Source organism: Bos taurus, chromosome 3 (assembly GCF_002263795.3).
Source record: "Bos taurus isolate L1 Dominette 01449 registration number 42190680 breed Hereford chromosome 3, ARS-UCD2.0, whole genome shotgun sequence".
NCBI classification, from domain to species: Eukaryota; Metazoa; Chordata; class Mammalia; order Artiodactyla; family Bovidae; genus Bos; species Bos taurus.
In genome coordinates this window covers 88,408,540-88,430,352 of record NC_037330.1, presented here as the reverse complement: position 1 = coordinate 88,430,352, position 21,813 = coordinate 88,408,540, and the positions used below count along the sequence as shown (strand labels likewise).

General features: G+C 40.4%; 1 protein-coding gene across 5 annotated transcripts in view; it reads right to left on the bottom strand.

Moving 5' to 3' along the window:
- Positions 1-21,813, bottom strand: part of DAB1 (DAB adaptor protein 1) — a 1,339,715-nt gene that overhangs the window by 708,163 nt on the left and 609,739 nt on the right. For all 5 annotated transcript variants that reach the window (XM_059885133.1, XM_059885131.1, XM_024990124.2 and 2 more), the window contains exon 3: positions 59-132. The gene's annotated coding sequence lies outside the window, so the exon portion shown is untranslated. The remainder of the gene's footprint in view (positions 1-58; positions 133-21,813) is intronic.

Here is a 21,813-nt window from a genome sequence, read left to right as displayed (position 1 = left end):
TTTCCCAGAGAGCAAGACTTTCCTCAGGCCAGCAAGACAATCGGCCTCAAACATTTACCTTTGTGTTGTGTAAAAGGGTCCCTTGATCATGAAGATGAGGAGTTGGGGTTCACCAGCATGTCTTGCTGAATGCTGAAAACAAATAAAACATGATATTAAAAAAATAAACATTAATTACTTAACTGGCTTGTTTTTCTTCCTTCTATTTCATTCAAGAAACATTTACTAATTTCCTACCACACAGCAGGCATTGGAAATAAAAAGATGGCATAAACAGAACACGCCTAAACAAAAATCAACAAATATAGCCCATTGTAAGGACTGAACAAGAAGTGGCCCACAATACCTCTTGGGTAGGAGGGTGTGTGTGTGTATTGGTGTCACTTCCTGAGATACATGTGTGTGCACACACTCGTGTACATTTCTACACATACCCAGAAGCATGGAAGAATTTTTAAAGAACTCTCCCAATTTATCTGACTCTCTAAAGGCTTGAGCTCTTGCCTTAAGATCAGTAAAGAAGAGGGACTGGAGAAAATGTCAAGAGTCAAGTGTTCGTAGCCTTTAATCTGCAATTCTCCTTCAGGAGTCCTTCTCAAGGAAACAATAGAGAATGCAGGCCAATATTTATGCACAGAGGTTGGCATCACAATGTTGTTTTCAAGAGGGAAACAGACAATGGAGGAATAATAAACTGAATATTTCTACATAGAGTAATAATGTAACTGTGCAAAAATATAAAAAATTCCAAAATAAAACATGGCAAAATTGTTTACAAAGTTTGAGCTCATCCATGTAGAAATTAGTCTTTAAAATATGCCAGCTGTTAACAGTGGTTATTTCTCTGTAGCATGCTGCTGCTGCTGCTGCTGCTGCTAAGTCGCTTCAGTCGTGTCCGACTCTGTGCGACCCCAGAGACAGCAGCCCATCAGGCTCCCCCGTCCCTGGGATTCTCCAGGCAAGAAAAGTGAAAGTGAAATCACTCAGTTGTGTCCGACTCGTAGCGATCCCGCGGACTGCAGCCCACCAGGCTCCTCCGTCCATGGGATTTTCCAGGCAAGAGTACTGGAGTCGGGTGCCATTGCCTTCTCCGCTCTGTAGTATGATCATACGTTATTTTTCTCTTTTTGTTTTCCATATTCCTTACAGACATCACACATTATTTTTCTAGGAAGAAAATGTTTGTATATGAAAAAATTTCAGCTTCAGCATCACCATTTCTGCACCACTTTCCTTACATGCACTTATATAATTGGGAACTCCCTGTTCCATGCTGAAATGGAGAAATAACTGCATTTTGAATGCAGTGATACAGGAGACACAGGTTCGATCCCTGGGTCAGGAAGACGCCCCTGGAGAAGGAAATGGTGACCCACTCCAGTATTCCTGCCTGGGAAATCCCATAGACAGAGGAGCCTCATGGGCTACAGTCCATGGGGTAGCAAAAAGTCAGACACAACTTAGTGACTAAATGACAACAAAAAAGGTGACGCCACATAGGACTTGTCCATTCCATGTCTGCCTCTTTCTATCTGTGAGCTCCTCAGAGGAAGTCATCATACCTTACTAATCCTTGCTTCCTGTGAACCTAGACCAAAGATAAGCTCATGCTGCTATGGCTATTTAGTCACTAAGTCGTGTCTGATGCTTTTACAACCCCACGGACTATAGCCCTCCAGGCTCCTCTGACCATGGGATTTCCCAGGCAACAATACTAGAGTGGGTTGCCATTTCCTTCTCCAGGGGATCTTCCCAACCCTGGAATCAAACCCACGTCTCCTGCTTGGACAAAGGCAGATTCTCTACCACTGAGCCACCTGGGAAGCCTGGACAAGCTCATAGTTTTCATCTAATCAGTGTTTGCCGCATAAAAGAAGGAATGAGTGAATGAATGAATTTAAGACTTAATAGGGACTTCCCTGGTGATCCAGTAGCTAAGACTGTGCTTTCAGTGCAGGGGACCTGGGTTTGATCCCTGGTCGGGGAGCTAGATCTGGCGTGCTGCAACTAAGACCTGGTACAGCCAAATAAATAAATAAATAAATATTTTTTAAAAGACTTAGTAAATGGAAATGACTTGACAAAACTACACTAAGAGAATTGTTCATTCAAATAATCAGTGACAATAAAATTTAAGTTCCATTTGAATTCACAGAAGATAGAAGAAGATAGAAAGCAGAGAGAGAACCATTTTTCAGCAAAGACCTTGAAACAGAAAAAAAAGCCTATGGTTAAAACACATACACACACAGCTCAACATAATGGAATATCACAGCCTACTGATCTTCCAATATATTCCAATACCCAGAATTTGTTTTAGACTGGAATATTTATCTAGTAACAATATCCCATTACAGCAACTCAGTTATTTTACATGTTTGGAGTTGCATATACATAAACTGAACAGATACTTATTACTAGTTTAATCAGCAATGGCTGGTTGACTCCTTACTAAAGGAAAAAAAAAAAAAGCTACAGGATAGATGATTGCTATGGTTTATACAAATTCAATTTAGTTTATTCATAAAACTAGTGAAATATAGCCAGGATATTAATTTACAGTTGTATTTCTCTGGAGATAGAGCTGGTTTGAATCCCATCTTTGTCTTTTAAGATCTGGGTGATCTTGGGCAAGTTATTTGACTTTCTAAGGCTCAGTTTTCTTACATATAAAATGGGATAATAAAAACATGAGTCTAATGAGGTTATTGTAAAGAACAAAATGAGAGAAAGCATGGCATTCAAAACAGACCTCAATCTGATGCCTGTGTCCATCCAGACCTGGACGTTTTGTACATAAGCCAGTCTTTCTTTTTATCATGTGCCATGAAGTATGCTAGACACTACAAATATTACCTCATTTCATCCGCATAGTATTTGTTATGAGGAGGCACTTTTTTTTTTACTTTATAATCCTTTTTATTTCTATCTTATTGGTAGTAATGTCCCCTCTTTCATTTCTGATTTTAGTTATTCAAGTCATTTCTCTTTCTCTCTCTCCTTTTATTGAATTAAGCTAAAGGTTTGTCAATTTTGTTAATTTTTATTTATTTTTTAATTGAAGTATAATTGCTTTACAATATTGTGTTACTTTTAGTTAATCTTTTTGAAGAAACAACTATTGGTTATGTTGACTTTCTCTCCTGTTTTTCTATTTTATCATATTTTTCAACTTTAAAAATGAGGAAACTGATGCCCAGTTTTAATGTTATTGTCTGAATCAAGATTCAAACTAGACTGTCTGGTTCCAAAAGCTAATCTCATTAACTGTTTTGAAAAGAAGGTACTAAGTTCTGGTTTGCACCGATCTTCAACTCATAAGAAAATTCAGTTTACAAGTTTGCTATGCCACACCACATTACTTGACATGCTATGGCTTGAATTTTATTCCCTGGTAGTCACACTTAAGTACCCTCCTATTTCTTTTCTTATTAAATACTTCAAGCTTGAATTTCAGTATAGACATAATTATAACCCTAAGCTATGTACTACCACCCAGCCTTGTCAAATACTAAAATTCCATCATATTTGCTTCAGATCTTTTCTTTCTAGAATTAAACATTATACGACATAAGTAGATTTTGCCATGAATTTCCTCCTAATTCCAAAAAGATAACTTTCTTTTAAAGATAGGATTATCTTTAAAAGATTATTATATTATATTTAAAAGATTATCTTTTAAATTAAAATAAAATTTCCTTCTAATTCCAAAAACATACTCTCCTAAATGTCCTTGCATGTTTTTCTGTTTCTAATACATGCTTGCATCCATAAACAATATATAGCACTGTTTTGCCTGTTTAAAACTTTGTTTAAATATCTCATTGTAGGCATCCATCTGAAGCCTGCTTATTTTGCTGAATGTTTCAGATAATTTACTACTTTGATAGAACTAGTTTATATTCTCTCATTTTAACATTTAGATAGTATTTCACCATATATTTATATTCTAACTTAATCATTAATATTGATGGACATTTGAGCTATTTCCAAATTATGCTAATACAAATAATGGTGTGATGCATATTGTTACACTCTTGGGCTACATATTGTGGTTTCTCTACTGACTTGCTAGGCCAAAGAGTATATGCCTCCTCAAAGATATCTGAGATGTGGCAAACTGCTCTCCAAGGTAGCAAGAGCAATTTACACTAGTTCATATCATTACCAACATTGGGTATTGCCAGACTGTAACAGTTTTTCAATCTGGTAGATATAAAATAATTCATACTTTAATATGCATTTCTCTAATTACTAGTGAGATTAGACATTATTTTTCTTTTTTATATTTTTACATGATTTTTTCCTTCTGCTTTTTATATGCCTTTATTTTTTTCTATTGAGTTGTTACAAGAAGGAAACAACATACGCTAAACAAATAAGAAAGCAAAACACCTAGTATGCCTGATGGTCATTCGGGCTATGGGGCTGAATCACTTTTCTAACTTTTTTATTTAGTACTGGGGTATAGCCAGTTAACAATGTTGTGATAGTTTCAGGTGAGCAGCAAAGAGACTGAGCCACACATATGCATGTATCCATGCTCCCCCAAACTTTATGGGAGTTTACTCTTCAGTAGGGTCATTAGGAAAAACCTTACCAGTAAGATGACATTTAGGTAAGTGTGGGTGCAACCAATGGGAAGCAACAGAAAAATGGTAAAATTATAACATCTGATCAAGACATGCAGTGGTACTCAGTATATTCTATACTAGTTTGCATGTTTTTACAGTTATATATGTTCCAATTGTTTTTCCTAACCAAAGTTTATCTTCCTATTTTGTTTATAGTGACATATAAAATGTTTTAAATTTTAATATAAAAAAACATATTAGTATTTCCATTTTTGTTTTATTAAATAAAACTCTGCCAACACTGGATCATAAAGATAGTCTTCTATAGTTATTTTTAAAATGATGCCTTTTGCATTTAATCCATTTGGAACTGATATTCTTTATATGGGGGCTTCCCTAGTGGCTTAGACAGTAAAGAATCTGCCTGCAATGTAGGAGACCTGGGTTTGATCCCTGGGTGGGGAAGATACCCTGGAGAAGGAAATGGCAACCCACTTCAGTATTCTTGCCTGGAGAATTCCATGGACAGAGGAGCCTGGTGGGCCTCAGTCCATGGGATAGCAAAGAGTCAGACACAACTGAGAGACTTCACTTTCTCTTTCTTTCTTTCGATGAATTCTGCATTGGTTTGTAATGATGCATCTATCATGCATTAATTTTATAATCAGTATAGTCTATTTCTGGGCTCTAGCTTTTGTTTCAGGGCTTCCCTGATAGCTCAGTTGGTAAAGAATCTGCTTGCAATGCAGGAAACCCTGGTTCTATTCCTGGTTCAGGAAGATCCCATGGAGAAGGGATAAATCTAACCACATGGACCACAGCCTTGGCTAACTCAGTGGAACTAAGTGATGCCATCTAGGGCCACCCAAGAAGGACAGGTTATGGTGGAGAATTCTGACAAAATGTGGTCCTTTGGATAAGGGAATGGCAAACCACTTCAGTATTCTTGCCTTGAGAACCCCATGAACAGTATAAAGGGAAAAAGATAGAACATTGAAAGATGAACTCCCCAGGTCAGTAGGTGCCCAATATGCTACTGGAGATCAGTGGAGAAATAACTCCAGAAAGAATGAAGGGATGGAGCCAAAGCAAAAACAATACGCAGTTGTGGATGTGACTGGTGATAGAAGCAAGGTTCGATGCTGTAAAGAGCAATATTGCTTAGGAACCTGGAATGTTAGGTTCATGAATGAAGGTAAATTGGAAGTGGTCAAATAGGAGATGGCAAGAGTGAACGTCAGCATTCTAGGAATCAGCGAACTAAGATGGACTGGGGTGAATTTAACTCAGATGACCATTATATCTACTACTGTGGGCAAGAACCCCTTAGAAGAAATGGAGTAGCCATCATGGTCAACAAAAGAGTCCAAAATGCAGTACTTGGATGCAACCTCAAAAATGACAGAATGATCTCTGTTCATTTCCAAGGCAAACCATTCAATACCATTGTAATCAAAGTCTATACCCCAGCCAGTATTGCTAAAGAAGCTGAAGTTGAATGGATATATAAAGACTTACAAGACCGTTTAGAACTAACACTCCCGAAAGATGTCCTTTTCATTATAGGGGACTGGAATGCAAAAGTAGGAAGTCAAGAAACACCTGGAGTAACAGGTAAATTTGGCCTTGGAGTACAGAATGAAGCAGGGCAAAGGCTAATAGAGTTTTGCCAAGAGAACGCAGTGGTCATAGTAAACACCCTCTTCCAACAACACAAAAGAAGAGTCTACATGTGGACATCACCGGATGGTCGACACCAAAATCAGATTGATTATATTCTTTGCAGTCAAAGATGGAGAAGCTCCATACAGTCAGCAAAAACAAGACTGGGAGCTGACTGTGGTTCAGATCATAAACTCCTTATTGCCAAATTCAGACTTAAATTGAAGAAAGTAGGGAAAATCACTAGACCATTTGGGTATGACATAAATCAAATCCCTTACCGTTATACAGTGGAAGTGAGAAATAGATTTAAGAGACTAAATCTGATAGATAGAGTGCCTGATGAACTATGGACAGAGGTTTGTGACATTGTACAGGAGACAGGGATCAAGACCATCCCAAGAAAAAGAAATGCAAAAAAGCAAAATGGCTGTCTGAGGAGGCCTTACAAATAGCTGTGAAAAGCAGAAAAGTAAAAAGCAAAGGAGAAAAGGAAAGATATATCCTTTTGAATGCAGAGTTCCAAAGAATAGCAAGAAGAGAAAAGAAAGCCTTCCTCAGTGACCAGTGCAAAGAAATAGAGGAAAACAATAGAATGGGAAAGACTGGAGATCTCTTCAAAAAAATTAGAGATACCACGGGAAGATTTCATGCAAAGATTGGCTCCATAAAGGACAGAAATGGTGTGGACCTACAGAAGATATTACAAAGTGATGGCAAGAATACACAGAACTGTACAAAAAAGATCTTCACGGCCAAGATAATCATGATGGTGTGATCACTCACCTAGAGCTAGACATTCTGGAATGTGAAGTCAAGTGGGCCTTAGAAAGCATCACTATGAACAAAGCTAGTGGAGGTGATGGAATTCCATTTGAGCTATTTCAAATCCTAAAAGATCATGCTGTGAAAGTGGTGCACTCAATATGCCAGCAAATTTGGAAAACTAAGCACAGGACTGGAAAAGGTCAGTTTTCATTCAAATCCCTTAGACAGGCAATGCCAAAGAATGCTCAAACTACCGCACAATTGCACTCATCTTTACACGCTAGTAAAGTAATGCTCAAAATTTTCCAAGCCAGGCTTCAGCAATACATGAAATTCCAAATGTTCAAGCTGGTTTTAGAAAATGCAGAGGAACCAGAGATCAAATTGCCAACATCCACTGGATCATCAAAAAAGCAAGAGAGTTCCAGAAAAATATCTATTTCTGCTTTATTGACTATGCCAATTAACTTTGACTATGTGATCACAATAAACTGTGGAAAATTCTGAAAGAGATGGGCATACCAGATCACCTGACCTGCCTCTTGAGAAACCTGTATGCAAGTCAGGAAGCAACAGTTAGAACTAGACATGGAACAACAGACTGGTTCCAAATAGGAAAAGGAGTGCGTCAAGCCTGTATATTGTCACCCTACTTATTTAACTTATATGCAGAGTACATCATGAGAAACACTGGGCTGGATGAAGCACAAGCTGGAATCAAGATTGCCAGGAGAAATATCAATAACCTCAGAAATGCAGATGACACCACCCTTATGGCAGAAAGTGAGGAAGAACTAAAGAGCCTATTGATGAAAGTGAAAGAGGAGAGTGAAAAAGTTGGCTTAAAGTTCAACATTCAGAAAACTAAGATCATGGCATCTGGTCCCATCAACATCTTGGCAAATAGGTGGGGAAACAACGGAAACAGTGGCTGACTATTTTTGGGGGCTCCAAAATCACTGCAGATGTTGACTGCAGCCATGAAATTAAAAGATGCTGGCTCCTTGGAAGGAAAGTTATGGCCAACCTAGATAGCATACTAAAAAGCAGAGAGATTACTTTGCCAACATAGGTCCATCTAGTCAAGGCTAAGGTTTTTCCAGTAGTCAGGTATGGTTGTGAGGGTTGGAGTATAAAGAAAGCTGAGCACCGAAGAATTGATGCTTTTGAACTGTGGTGTTGGAGAAGTCCCTGAAAGTCTGTTGGACTGCAAGGAGATCCAACCAGTCCATCCTAAAGGAGATCAGTCCTGAATGTTTATTGGACTGATTTAGATGCTGAAACTCCAATACTTTGGCCACCTGACGCGAAGAGCTGACTCATTTGAAAAGACCCTGATGCTGGGAAAGGTTGAAGTCAGGAGGAGAAGGGGACAACAGAGGATAAGATGGTTGGATGGCATCACCAACTCAATGAACATAAGTTTGGGTAAACTCTGGCAGTTGGTCATGGACAGGGAGACCTGGCGTGCTGCAGTCCATGGGGTCACAAAGAGTCAGACGTGACTGAGTGACTGAACTGAACTGAGATTTTATTTTATTCATCTAGTTTTCTGTGCAGATAAACATCCATACTCTAATTGCTATAATATATCTCACACTGTCACAGCTGGCAAGACCTATCCATCTGTTTATCTGCCTGTCTGTCCAGCCAGCCAGTCAGCCATCACCCATATATTCACCGACCCTTTATTATATTTCATAAATCTTTGTTGATATCCTAACTGTGCCAAACACTTGTTTGGTCACTGTGTATTTAATAACAACTGAACAGATACCCTGCCCTCCTGGAGCTTATACTCCAGAGGGTGGAGACAGACACTATGCAAATAAATGACACTGTGTAGGCCAGACAGTGGTAAGTGCCATGGAGAAACATGAAGCAGGGAAAGAGGATTTGGCACATGTTAACAGCCAATATAATGCATAAACTGAAAAACCTAATGAGATAAAAATGAACTTATTTTAAATACATACCAGACATTTAGAGTTTACAATAAACATTTAAAATGCTCCTGCTTGGAATATAGCAGCAGTTTACAACTTCTGGTGAAGAACAAAGTAGTGGTCCTTGAAAATGCAGCCTATCCTGGCCAAGCTGTGACTGCATAGGAAAGTTTACTCTAGTCACCTGGGAAAAGAGGGCTGGGCACATATGCATTCTGTCTGATTTTTCATTGCAACCTGACTCAAGACACTGGTCTTGGACCAGAAAGAGACCGCGGTTTGTCAGCTGGACAGTGGGGAAGCCTGGAAAAATTTCTGATTCTGGAGATCTGCAGATAAGACCAGAGTGCTCATACCCAGCTCACCACCCCTCACCTGCTACCAATTACCAATGTTTTCACAAGTTGTCTGGAGACATGATTACAATTGAAACAGCACTATTTTCCCTCCCTCCCTTGCCTGGAAAATCCCATGGACGGGGGAGCCTGGAAGGCTGTGGTCCATGGGGTCGCTGAGGGTTGGGCACGACTGAGCGACTTCACTTTCACTTTTCACTTTCATGCACTGGAGTAGGAAATGGCAACCCACTCCAGTGTTCTTGCCTGGAGAATCCTAGGGACGGGGGAGCCTGGTGGGCTGCTGTCTATGGGGTTGCACAGAGTTGGACACGACTGAAGTGACTTAGCAGCAGCTCAATTCATAGAGTAAAAAAGCCAATGGACAATTGCATTTTAGAGTTTATTTATTTACTTTACCCCAGTTTTCAAACCTTGGGCAGTTATCACCTTTATTCAGTATAAAACTTAGGATATTTTCTTTTTAACATGATGAGCACTATAAAACTCTAGACAAGTTATTTCACCTTTCTAAACTTTGGTGTATACTCACCTTCAAACAGGATAATAATATCTAATTGCAGACTTGTTGTGACCATTAAGTATTATATTGAAAGACTTTAGTATAGTGATGGTATATGGCAGTCATGGAATAAATGGCAGGAATAAATAAATTCTTATCATTAGAACTGTTATACAAATAGTTCCAGGTATTTGCCAAAGATCTCTGATACTTGCCTGGGTCTAGAATCCCAGCCTCTTTGGGGCTGTTCCCATCTGATCACATATTGACAGAAAGTAAATAATTTGATTTAGAACCTCAAGCCTCAGTTCTAACCCCAGCACTTTATCATCACCAACATGTAAGAGCTGCTTGTGTCCCAGTGAGAGCCACAGCATGTAAATGGCATCAACATGTTAGGGTTAGCTCATTTGCATATCCCCCCAAACGCTGCAATATTTTGGATAGATGTTGCAGAGCTGGATGTACACTAGTTATAGCTAGGATCAATGCATTAGAGTTTGCTCATTTGCATATGTCTAATCATAGCAAAGGAAACACCCAAGGGGTCAGTATTACCTCTAGGGGAGCCAATCACAGTAGGGCTAGTTCCCTCTACCCCACTAGTGAGTCTGCACAGCTTCACTGCAGGGGCCCAGTGACCCTCCCCTCTCCTCATTTTCCAGCCAGTCTCTGGCTAAAGGTCCGGAACTTGTTCTGAGAAGAACCCTCATTTCAGTTCAGTTGGTCAGTCATGTCTGACTCCTTGCAACCCCATGGACTGCAGCCTGCCAGGCTTCCCTGTCCATCACCAACTCCCAGAACTTATTCAAACTCATAGCCATTGAGTTGGTGATCCATCCAAACATCTCATCCTCTGTCATCCCCATCTTCACCTGCCTTCAATCTTTCCTAGCATTAGGGTCTTTTCAAATGAGTCAGTTCTTCGAATCAAGTGGCCAAAGTATTGGAGTTTCACCTTTAGCATCAGTCCTTCAAATGAATATTCAGGATTGGTTTCCTTTAGGATTGACTAGTTTGATCTCCTTGCAGTCCAAGGCACTCTTGAGAGTCTTCTCCAACACCATAGTTCAAAAGTATCAATTCTTTGGCACTCAGCTTTCTTTTTGGTCCAACTCTCACATCCATATATGACTGCTGGAAAAACCACAGCTTTGACTAGACAAACCTTTGTTAGCAAAGTCTCTGCTTTTTAATATGCTTTCTAGGTTGGTCACAGCTTTTTTTCCAAGGAGCAAGTGTCTTTTAATTTCATGAGTAAAGTCACCATCTGCAGTGATTTTGTAGCCCAAGAAAATAAGGTCCGTCATTGTTTCCATTGTTTCCCCATCTATTTGCCATGAAGTGATGAGACTGGATGCCGTGATCTTTTTTTGAATGTTGAGTTTTAAGCCAGATTTTTCACTTTCCTCTTTCACTTTCATCAAGAGGCTCTTTAGTTCTTCTTCACTTTCTGCCATCAGGGTGGTGTCATCTGCATATCTGAGGTTATTGATATTTCTCCTGGCAATCTTGATTCCAGCTTGTGCTTCATCTAACCCTGCATTTCACATGATGGACTCTGCATATAAGTTAAATAAGCAAGGTGACAATACACAGCCTTGAAGTACTCCTTTCCCAACTTGGAACCAGTCTGTTGTTCCATGTCTGGTTCTAACTGTTGCTTCTTGACCTGCATACAGATTTCTCAAGAGGCAGGTTGAACCCTCAGGCTAGATTCAACCCATAGTGACAGTTTATAAGCAGCCAGGAGAGTGAAAGCATTCATATCCACAAGGGAACTAGTGGGCCAGCAGTGGTGCCACGTAAGGTGAGAGCACTATGACCTTTCACCTCTCCCCCAATTGAATGTGTGTTGTTGTTGTTCAGTCATTCAGGCATGTCCAACTGTTTGTGACCCCGTGAACTGCAGCACACCAGGCTTCCCTGTCCTTCACTGTCTGTGTGTGTGTGTTAATAAGCATTCATAAGAAGGAAAGTTTAATCAAGAGAAGTTAAATATTTTGTGCTATATATTTATTTGCTATACTGAGTGATTCTATGACAAATATCAGTCACTGAAAAAGGTTATCTCTGGCTGGGTTCTGCTTGTTACACTGAAGACAGCAGACAGGGACTCCCCTGGTGGTCGAGTGGTTGACTTCGCCTTCCAGTGCAGGGGGTATAGGTTCAGTCCCTGGACAGGGAACTAGGATCCCTTATGTCTTGTCACCCCCCAATAAAACTCTACAAAACACACACACACACAAAACAGATGCAATATTGTAACAAATTCAACTAAAAAGACTTTTAAAAGAGCAGATAAATATAGTATGGATCTTAAACCTCCAGTAGCTTTGGCAGACTGATTCATGTATTCATTTATCATCCATCTATCCATCTGTTCTTAAATGTTTATTGAACCCTATTATAATCCAGATATAGTTCTCGACCCTGGTGATGCCATGGTGCTCATGGTCAAATGGGACTAGACAAGAAGCAATGACAAGAGACTAGGATTAATTCTAAGACAGAGATAAGCACTCGCTGTTAAGAGAGCACAGGTGGGGTCTGCCTTAGAAGGAAGTGCATGTACTTCTCTTCAAAGTCCGTTTGAAAACCAGCGATTACAGACTTTGGCACTGCTGCCCTGTTTGTCCTAATTACTCTGGGGCTTCTAGCTTCTCTCTTACACTTGCTTCTGCATCTTGCAATGTTCCCATGTCTGCTGTCCCTCTGTCAATCTGTGTGCTGCTCCTCGCTCTGCTCTTGGTTTTGATGGGCTATGGGCTTTCTCAGGCGTGACTTTCAACACCTGCGTACATATAGCCTTTCCTCCTCCTCTGGAAATTCTCATTCTAAGTGTTTCAGATACTGAACTGGCCCAGTTCTGTTCTCTGGGAGCTGAACCCCCATCTGTTTAAGCCAAATAAAGCAGTCTACCCTGAGTGAATTCTAGGGAGGCTTCTGGGGGAAATTTCCTTTGCCCTATGACCTGACATCTCTAGATGCTCTCTGGAGGCACATGTACCCAGGACAAGGCTGCCTACCATGAGTGTCTGATGGCTAAAATTAAGGGCAGCAGGGCAGAAAGTGGATCTGCTGACATGACAGTTAGACAAGCTGGCACCGAGGTTGTAAAACACCCTTGGCGGAGCACACCAGTAAATTGTCCCACTAATTAGTTTATTATTTCATTTGAGAGATCAAATACATAAATAAAATTAATAAACCCTGCAAAATAAGTGCATCACTGGAAATAAAAGTGTTTCTCAGGTCATTGCTTTAAACACAGACATTACATGCTAGAATAATGTTAACACAAGAAAGCCAAATCATGCTGCCTTGCAGGCTAGAACGTACCAGCAGCTGGAGGTTAGGGGAGCGAGTGGGTGGTGAGCCAGGGAATGGGTCTCAAAACATGGAGGGTGTTCTCTACTCAGTCACTACTTACAATGTGACCTTGAACAAGTCAATTCCCTTCCCTCCTCCCACCAATGAGTTCATTTACTTATGAATTTAAAAAAAGGGGTTTGACTACTCCAGTTATGAAATTTCATCATTCTGGGAATCAAATGAAAACCACACCTGGATTACTATGATCTTAGTCAGTAAACAATGAGTAATAAAAATGAAATGAAAATATGAGAATCCATTATAATATTCCAATTTGGATTCAAAGAACTTGGAGCGATGGTAGATAATATCTGACCCTACACTGACCTAGCAAGGAAGGGGAAAAGGGGTCATTCTTTAAGGGTCTCTTATATACCAGAAACTATGTTAAAGATGGGCTTCCCTGCTGGCTCAGTGGTAAAGAATCTGCCTGCCAATATAAGAGACAAGGGTTTGATCCCTGGGTCAGGAAGATCCCCCGGAGAAGTAAACGGGAACTCACTCCAATATTCTTGCCTGGGAAATCCCATGGACAGAGAAGCTTGGTGGGCCACAGTCCATGGGGTTGCAAAAGAGTTGGACATGACCTCAGGGCTAAACAACAACAATGCTAAGGACATCACATATCAACACTGAATAATATAAGCTTAGAGGACAAACAAAATGTGGCCAGGTCCACAGAGAGAACAGCAAGATTAGATTTCCTACTCCCTGGACAAAGGTTTTCCCAACAAGCTGTGTGTGATCGTCCAGGACTGGGACCCCAGGCCAGGTTTCTTACTACCTGGCAGCTCACTGGACACTTGAGAGATACCATGGGTGGTGGGCCCTATGGAACTGGCTGAGGCCTTTGCTGTGTCTATATCAGTTTAAATTCCTGCTTCTCTGACAAATCCCAATTCCTTTACTCCCCAGTAAATTCCCTACATTCAAATCAAAACATGGATGGTGGTTTCTACTCAGTCGCTACTTACAATGGGACCCTGAACAAGTCTCAACAATAGTTTTCTGAGAAAGTCTACTGGCATTGCTGTGAACCTTCAAAAATTACAATACGGGAAGGCGCCTATATTCAAAATTTCGAATTGTGAACTTTAAAAGATGCAAACGTGTGTTTCATCGATATCAGGGAGTGAAACTGCAGGTTACACCCCCATCTCCTATTGCTGATGTTCCGTCAGCTCTACCATTCCCCACTTTTCTCCCTCCTCCAGTAACTCCTACCTGTTCACTTGATATGAGTCCCTGTATGCCAACTGTTTCACTGTACTGTAAGATTAAAAATGCTTTGTTTTTTGTATTTGTACATTTTTGTATTGTGTGAAAAGTATTGTAAATCTATCATAGTACAGTATTATATAGCTGATCATGTTAGCTGGGTACCCAGGCTAAGTTTGTTGGACTTACAAATTGGACTTATGAATACGCTCTCAGAATGGAACTCAATCGTCTGTAGGGGACTTAGTGTACAAACAGACCAACTCAAGTAAAGAAGAAGTCAGCAATGGTGGTGAATTTGTATTGAATAAGAAACTCAAAACAAATCATTCTTCAGGAAGAGACTTCCGGGCTTAGTTTCCTTAACTATGAAATGGAGATAATCCCTACCTTGCATGACTTTTCTGACTTGATACAACCGTTATGGCCACTGGATATATGGAAACTTTCTCTAGAATTATGCCCAAAGAGAAAATGCTGCAACTTTGCAAGATAATGATTTCACCCAAGGTCTTAAAATCTCTCTTGTACAACCCTTGCTTTGTCTCTGACTCACTAGGACACAGTGCAGTGGGCTTCTGGTGGAAGGCATTAATGAAAGAAAACATTCCTGCTTAGCCTCAGGAATGGCAAGAGTGACTGGGAACTTAAGGTTGATTGTAAACGAGAAAATTCCAGAGGTTTGAATCTCCTCTACTCTCTCAGCTGCCATAACCTGAGAGCTAAGCTCCTAGAGGAAAGTCAGAGAGACTTCTGTCACCTCAGAAATCTTTAGCACTCCACTGGCTAGAAAAAGTTCTGTCTAGAAATTGTTACATCACTCATTAGTTGGGTATGCAAACAAATAGGGCAATGAGACAAACACTCCTTAGACTCTTGTACGAAGCAGAGTCAAAGGAACATTTAACCATGGTGACAGACCTGGACCAGAGAGACAGAAATGGCCTCCTGAGTCAGTGACTCTTGAGCTGAACTCTATATAGATGAAAAGAGATGAGTACAGTGCAGATGGGAAAAGAAATAGTTCAATCGAGATGGACAGACAATGCTTCCGTTCTAGATGGCAGAGTAGAAGTACGTGTGCTCATCTCCTCCTGTGAGAGCACCAAAATCACAGCTAGTAGTTGGACAACCATCAAAAGGAGGATACTGCTGCTACTGCTAAGTCGCTTCAGTCGTGTCCGACTCTGTGCGACCCCATAGACAGCAGCCCACCAGGCTCCCCCGTCCCTGGGATTCTCCAGGCAAGAACACTGGAGTGGGTTGCCATTTCTTTCTCCAATGCATGCAAGTGAAGAGTGAAAGTGAAGTCACTCAGTCGTGTCTGACTCTTAGCGACCCCATGAACTACAGCCTACCAGGCTCCTCCGCCCATGGGATTTTCCAGGCAAGAGTACTGGAGTGGGGTGCCATTGCCTTCTCCGAAGGAGGATACTGGAACCTACCAAAAAAAGATACCCCACATCCAAAGATGAAGAAGAAGCCAAAGTGAAATGGTAGGAAGGGCACAATCACGATAAAATCAAATCCCATACCTGCTGGGTGCGAGACGCACAAACTGGAGAACAATAATACCGAAGAAGTTCTCTGACTGCTGTGAAGGTTTGGATCCCCATGTCAGGCTTCCCAGCCTGGGGCCCCAACAAAGGGACTGGGAATCCTCAGGGAATCTGACCTGGAATGTCAGCAGGATTTGATTATAAGAATTCCACAGGACTAGGGGAAACAGATTCCAGTCATGGAGGGCACAAACAAAACCCTGCATGCACCAAGACTCAGAGGGGAGGGGCAGTGACTCCACAGGAGATTGACTCAGAACTTCCTGCTAGTGTTGGGGGGGTCTCCTGTGGAGGTGTGGGTCAGCAGGGGCTCAAAACAGGGACCGGGGAGACTGGCAGCAGCTATCTGGGAAGGTCCCCTTCAGTGTAAACTCTCTTGGAGTTCGCCATTAACCCAACCATAGAGTCCATAGACCTGAGGGCTATGACCTGGACCACCTCAGGCCAAAAACTACCAGGGTAATTAGACTAAAGTTTTGTTGAGCAAGGCTCTGCCCACCAGAGAAAGACCCAGTCTTTCCCACCACCAGTACCTCCCATGAGGAAGCTTACACAAGCCTCGTAGCCTCCTCCATCAGAGGGCACACAGAAGAAGCAAGAAGACCCACAATCACACAGGGACTCACACAAAACCAAAGACAGGCAATGCCGAAGAATGCTCAAACCACTGCACAATTGCACTCATCTCACACGCTAGTAAAGTAATGCTCAACATTCCTCAAGCCAGGCTTCACCAATACCTGAACCATGAACTTCCAGATGTTAAAGCTGGTTTTAGAAAAGGCAGAGGAACCAGAGATCAAACTGCCAACATCTGCTGGATCATGGAAAAAGCAAGAGAGTTCCAGAAAAACATCATTTCTGCTTTGTTGACTATGCCAAAGCCTTTGACTGTGTGGATCACAATAAACTGTGGAAAATTCTGAAAGAGATGGGAATACCAGACCACCTGACCTGCTTCTTGAGAAACCTGTATGCAGGTCAGGAAGCAACAGTTAGAACGGGACATGGAACAACAGACTGGTTCCAAATAGGAAAAGGAGTACGTCAAGGCTGTATATTGTCACTCTGCTTATTTAACTTATATGCAGAGTACATCATGAGAAATGCTGGGCTGGATGAAACACTAGCTGGAATCAAGATTGCCAGGAGAAATATCATTAACCTCAGATATGCAAATAACACCACCCTTATGGCAGAAAGTGAGGAACTAAAGAGCCTCTTGATGAAAGTGAAAGAGGAGAGTGAAAATGATGGCTTAAAGCTCAACATTCAGAAAACGAAGATCATGGCATCTGGTCCCATCACTTCATGGCAAATAGATGGGGAAACAGTGGCTGACTTTATTTTTTGGGCCCCAAAATCACTGCAGATGGTGACTGCAGCCATGAAATTAAAAGACGCTTACTCCTTGGAAGGAAAGTTATGACCAACCTAGATAGCACATTCAAAAGCAGAGACATTACTTTGCCAACAAAGGTCCATCTAGTCAAGGCTATGGTTTTTCCAGTGGTCATGTATGGATGTGAGAGTTGGACTATAAATAAAGCTGAGCGCCAAAGAATTGATGCTTTTGAACTGTGGTGTTGGAGAAGACTCTTGAGAGTCCCTTGGACTGCAAGGAGATCCAACCAGTCCATCCTAAAGGAGATCAGTCCTGGTTGTTCATTGGAAGGACTGATGTTTAAGCTGAAACTCTAATACTTTGGCCACCTGATGCAAAGAGCTGACTCATTTGAAAAGACCCTGGTGCTGGGAAAGATTGAGGGCAGGAGGAGAAGGGGACGACAGAGGAGGAGATGGTTGGATGGCATCCCCCACTCAACGGACATGGGTTTGGGTGGACTCTGGCAGTTGGTGATGGACAGGGAGGCCGGGTGTGCTACAGTTCATGGGGTTGCAAAGAGTCAGACATGACTGAGTGACTGAACTGAACTGAACTGAAAGTACATATAGTAATGGGAGCTGAATATCTTTATCTTCCAATGTTATCCATCAAATGGTTTTAAAAAACAACTTATTGCTCAATATTGACTAAAAGGCATATTAAGACATAACTTAAACTATGTAAGTCACTGTTAGAGTTAATTTATAGTATTTTATGGTATGCATATGATTAATACTCATTAATATGAAATTCTACTTTCTTGGGGTGCTATGTATAATTTTTAAGTGGCTCATTAAAATAAACAAGAACAGAAAGAGATCAAAGGCTGCAACCAGAACTTGTGTTCAATTCTCAAAGGTCAATTTTTAATGTAAATGTAAATGCATGTGTAAGTTGGTAGGATGTGGGGTGGGTAGAAGCAAAATTAATGCTGAAATTTTAGAGTCCATGAGGAAGCAACATGGAATAGTGAGAAAAATGTGCTCTTTTGGAGTGAAACAAGTCCCTCAACCATTCTGAAGCTTGGTTTCCTTTTCCACAAAGTAAGGCTGTTCTTACTAAGGCTTTATCTAATAAGGCTATTAAATAAAAGGAGGGATGGGGGATTCCCTGGTAGTCCAGTGGTTAGGACTTTGTACTTCCACTGCGGAGGGCCCTGCAGATTCAGTCCCTGGTCAGGAACTAGGATCCCACAAGCTGTGCAATATGGCCAAAAGAAAAGGATGTTGGCAAGTGCTTGGTACATGGAAGCATCTGGTAGAACTATTAATAGTCCTCTGAGCCACTACCTCCACATATTAAGTTGATTTGGAAAATATGACTTTGTGGGAGTGAAGACAAGTTGACGTAGACAAAGAGTTGATTTTTTAAACTAAATTTTCTCTAGCATATTTAGGAAAGAAGCCATAGATACAAATTCCACTAACTCTAAGACTTATAAATTGTGAGCTATCTGCTCTGGAAATGTGCGCTCCTGGCACATTGCAGATATATTTGTCTTTGGTTTCCAACACACACATAACTAGGTAAATTGCTCCTTTTAAATTATTTCAAGTATGATGTAAACATTTACAACTTTAAGCCAAAATAAATCCCATGCCATAAACTTAAGACACAGCTTTGAAGGGCAATTTGTCACTATATAACAGAAGCTTTAAAATTTGGTTAATCCTATGACCCACTTTTAGAAATTCATCCTAAATAAATAATTATGGATATGCCGAAAGATTCAGCCTATAAAACTGTCTATGCATCTTTATAACAGTGAAATATTAGAAATAAGGAGATTCAACAACAGTGGTATAGATAAATAAATTTTGTCTTTCCATATTATGAGGCCATTAAAACCATAATAAAGAAGAACATTTAATGGCATTAAAATAAATTCTTAATGTTCTAAGTGGAAAGAAACAGGACAGCAGAATGTACATGAGACGACTTTTGTGAAAAATACTTAAGTGTGTAAGAAAAAGATGAAAGAAAATTGCCCCAAATGTTATGAATAATTATCATAAGCATGTGGGAGAACTTTATTTTTTATTCTTGCTTATTTGGATTTCCTAAAGTTCTACCATAAATATTTATTTTTATTTTAGAGGGTACTGCTTTCTCAAACTTATTTAAATCCATGCCATAAACAACTTGATAATAGCATTGAAACATGTATATTATCATATGTGAAACAGATCGCCAGTCCAGGTTCGATGCATGAGACAGGGTGCTCAGGGCTGGTGCACTGGGATGACCCAGAGGTATGTGATGGGGAGGAGGTGGGAGGGGGGTTCAGGATGGGAAACACATGTACACCCATGGCTAATTCATGTCAATGTATGCAAAAAACAAATTTAAAAATTAGAAAAAAAAACAACTTAAAAACACAAACAACATTCTGGAAACATATGTTTATATAGAAATACTTGATACATACAATATGTTTATTCTATTAAAAGTTAGGCAAATTGATGAGTATTTTGATTCCTTAATAGAAAAGTGAAGAAAGGACATGCATAAAATAATTAATACAATGAATATATAGTTATGTGAAAATTTTCAACTTTAGAGGCAAATGCATGCAAATTAAAAAAATTTGGTAATTCTAAACCTATTAAATTTGCATAGTTTAAAGAAAAAGAGCACAGTTTAAATAATAATCAGTGCTAGTAGGGAAATAGATTTTTGCATTCATTATAGGTAGAAGTTTAAAATGGTTCAATATTTTTGTAAATACATAAGCAATGTGTATCAGTTGCTTTAAATATTGGTAATGTTTGAATAAATGATTCCACTTTTGGGAATTTGGAAATGATTCTACTTTAGGGAGTGATTTAGAAATCACTCTAATTATAGAATCTATATTATGAACAAAAATGTTCAGTGTAGCATTATGAGTGGATAACTGGAAGCAATACCTATCAATGGGAGAGAGAGTGACATTTGCATTACAGAATAGTATACAGGTATTAAAGCAATGGTTAAGAATGCTACATCGTAAGATAAAATGTATTTTTAAAGTGAAAAGGCATGTCTCACAACAAATTTGTGTGTGCACATTCACATACACACAATCACCCACTCACTCAAGTATAGAGATACATGTAACCTGCAAGACAATACACCAATCATTTTAAAGCTGTCATTTGTGGTGTTGGAGAAGACCCTTGACAGTCTCTTGGGCTGCAAGGAGATCAAACCAGTCAATCCTAAAGGAAATCAGTCCTAAATATTCATTGGAAGGACTGATGCTGAAGCTGAAACTCCAATACTTTGGCCACCTGATGTGAAGAACTGACTCATTGGAAAAGACCCTGATGCTGGGAAAGATTGAAGGCAGGAGAAGAAGGGGATGACAGAGGATGAGATGGTTGGATGACATCATCGACTTGATGGACATTAGTTTGAGCAAGTCTTGAAATTGGTGATGGACAGGGAAGCCTGGTATGCTGAAATCCCTGGGGTCACAAAGAGTCGGACACAACTGAGCGACTGAACTGAACTGATCTTTGGATTGTAGAATTGACTTTATTCTCCTTAATGTGTGAATGTGTGTGTATGACTGTGCATGTGTGTTTCTTTATGTTTTTCAAATTTCCTTTAGTGGCTATGGGTTAGTTTTATAATGTGGAAAGTCTCCTCTGTGAAATAAAAATTAAAAAAATAATTAATCTTATGCCCTTAGGAAAGCACAGAGGAGTTAGCCTTCAATGTAGAGAGAGCTAGTGGAATATTTGTTCGTTTAACTAAGGTAAGAAAGTTGTTGCGGCTTCTAAGTGGGTACAGTGGTAAAGAATTCTCCAGCCAATGCAGGAGACATGAGAGACACAGTTTTGATCCCTGGGTAGGGAAGATCCCCTAAAGTAGAAAATGGCAACCCAGTCTAGTATTCTTGCCTGGAACATTCCATTGACAGAGGAACACGGTGGGGTATAGTCCACGGGCTCTCACAGAATTGGACACGATTGAGCATGCACACCGGAGAAGGCAATGGCACCCCACTCCAGTACTCTTGTCTGGAGAATCCCAGGGATGGGGGAGCCTGGTGGGCTGCCGTCTCTGGGGTTGCACAGAGTCGGACACGACTGAAGTGACTTAGCAGCAGCAGCAGCAGCAGAGTATGCACACACACATACATATACACACAAGAAAGTTGCTAGAGAAAAAACAAAGCAATAGAAGTTAAAGGTAGACTGTATTAATTTAAAGTCTGGTGTGTTAAGTCACTCAGTTGTGTCCAACTCTTTGAGACCCCACGGACTGTAGCCTGTCAGGCTCCTCTATCCAGGCATGAATACTGGAGGGGGTTGCCATTCCCTTCTCCAGGAGATCTTCCCCACCCAGGAATCAAACCCAGGTCTCCTGCATTGCAGGCAAATTCTTTACTGTCTGAGCCACAAAAGGCCAGGGAAAAGTCTGGTAGATATCTTAAATCAGTTTTATGGGGGAACATATTCAGCTGTTCCATGGAAAGA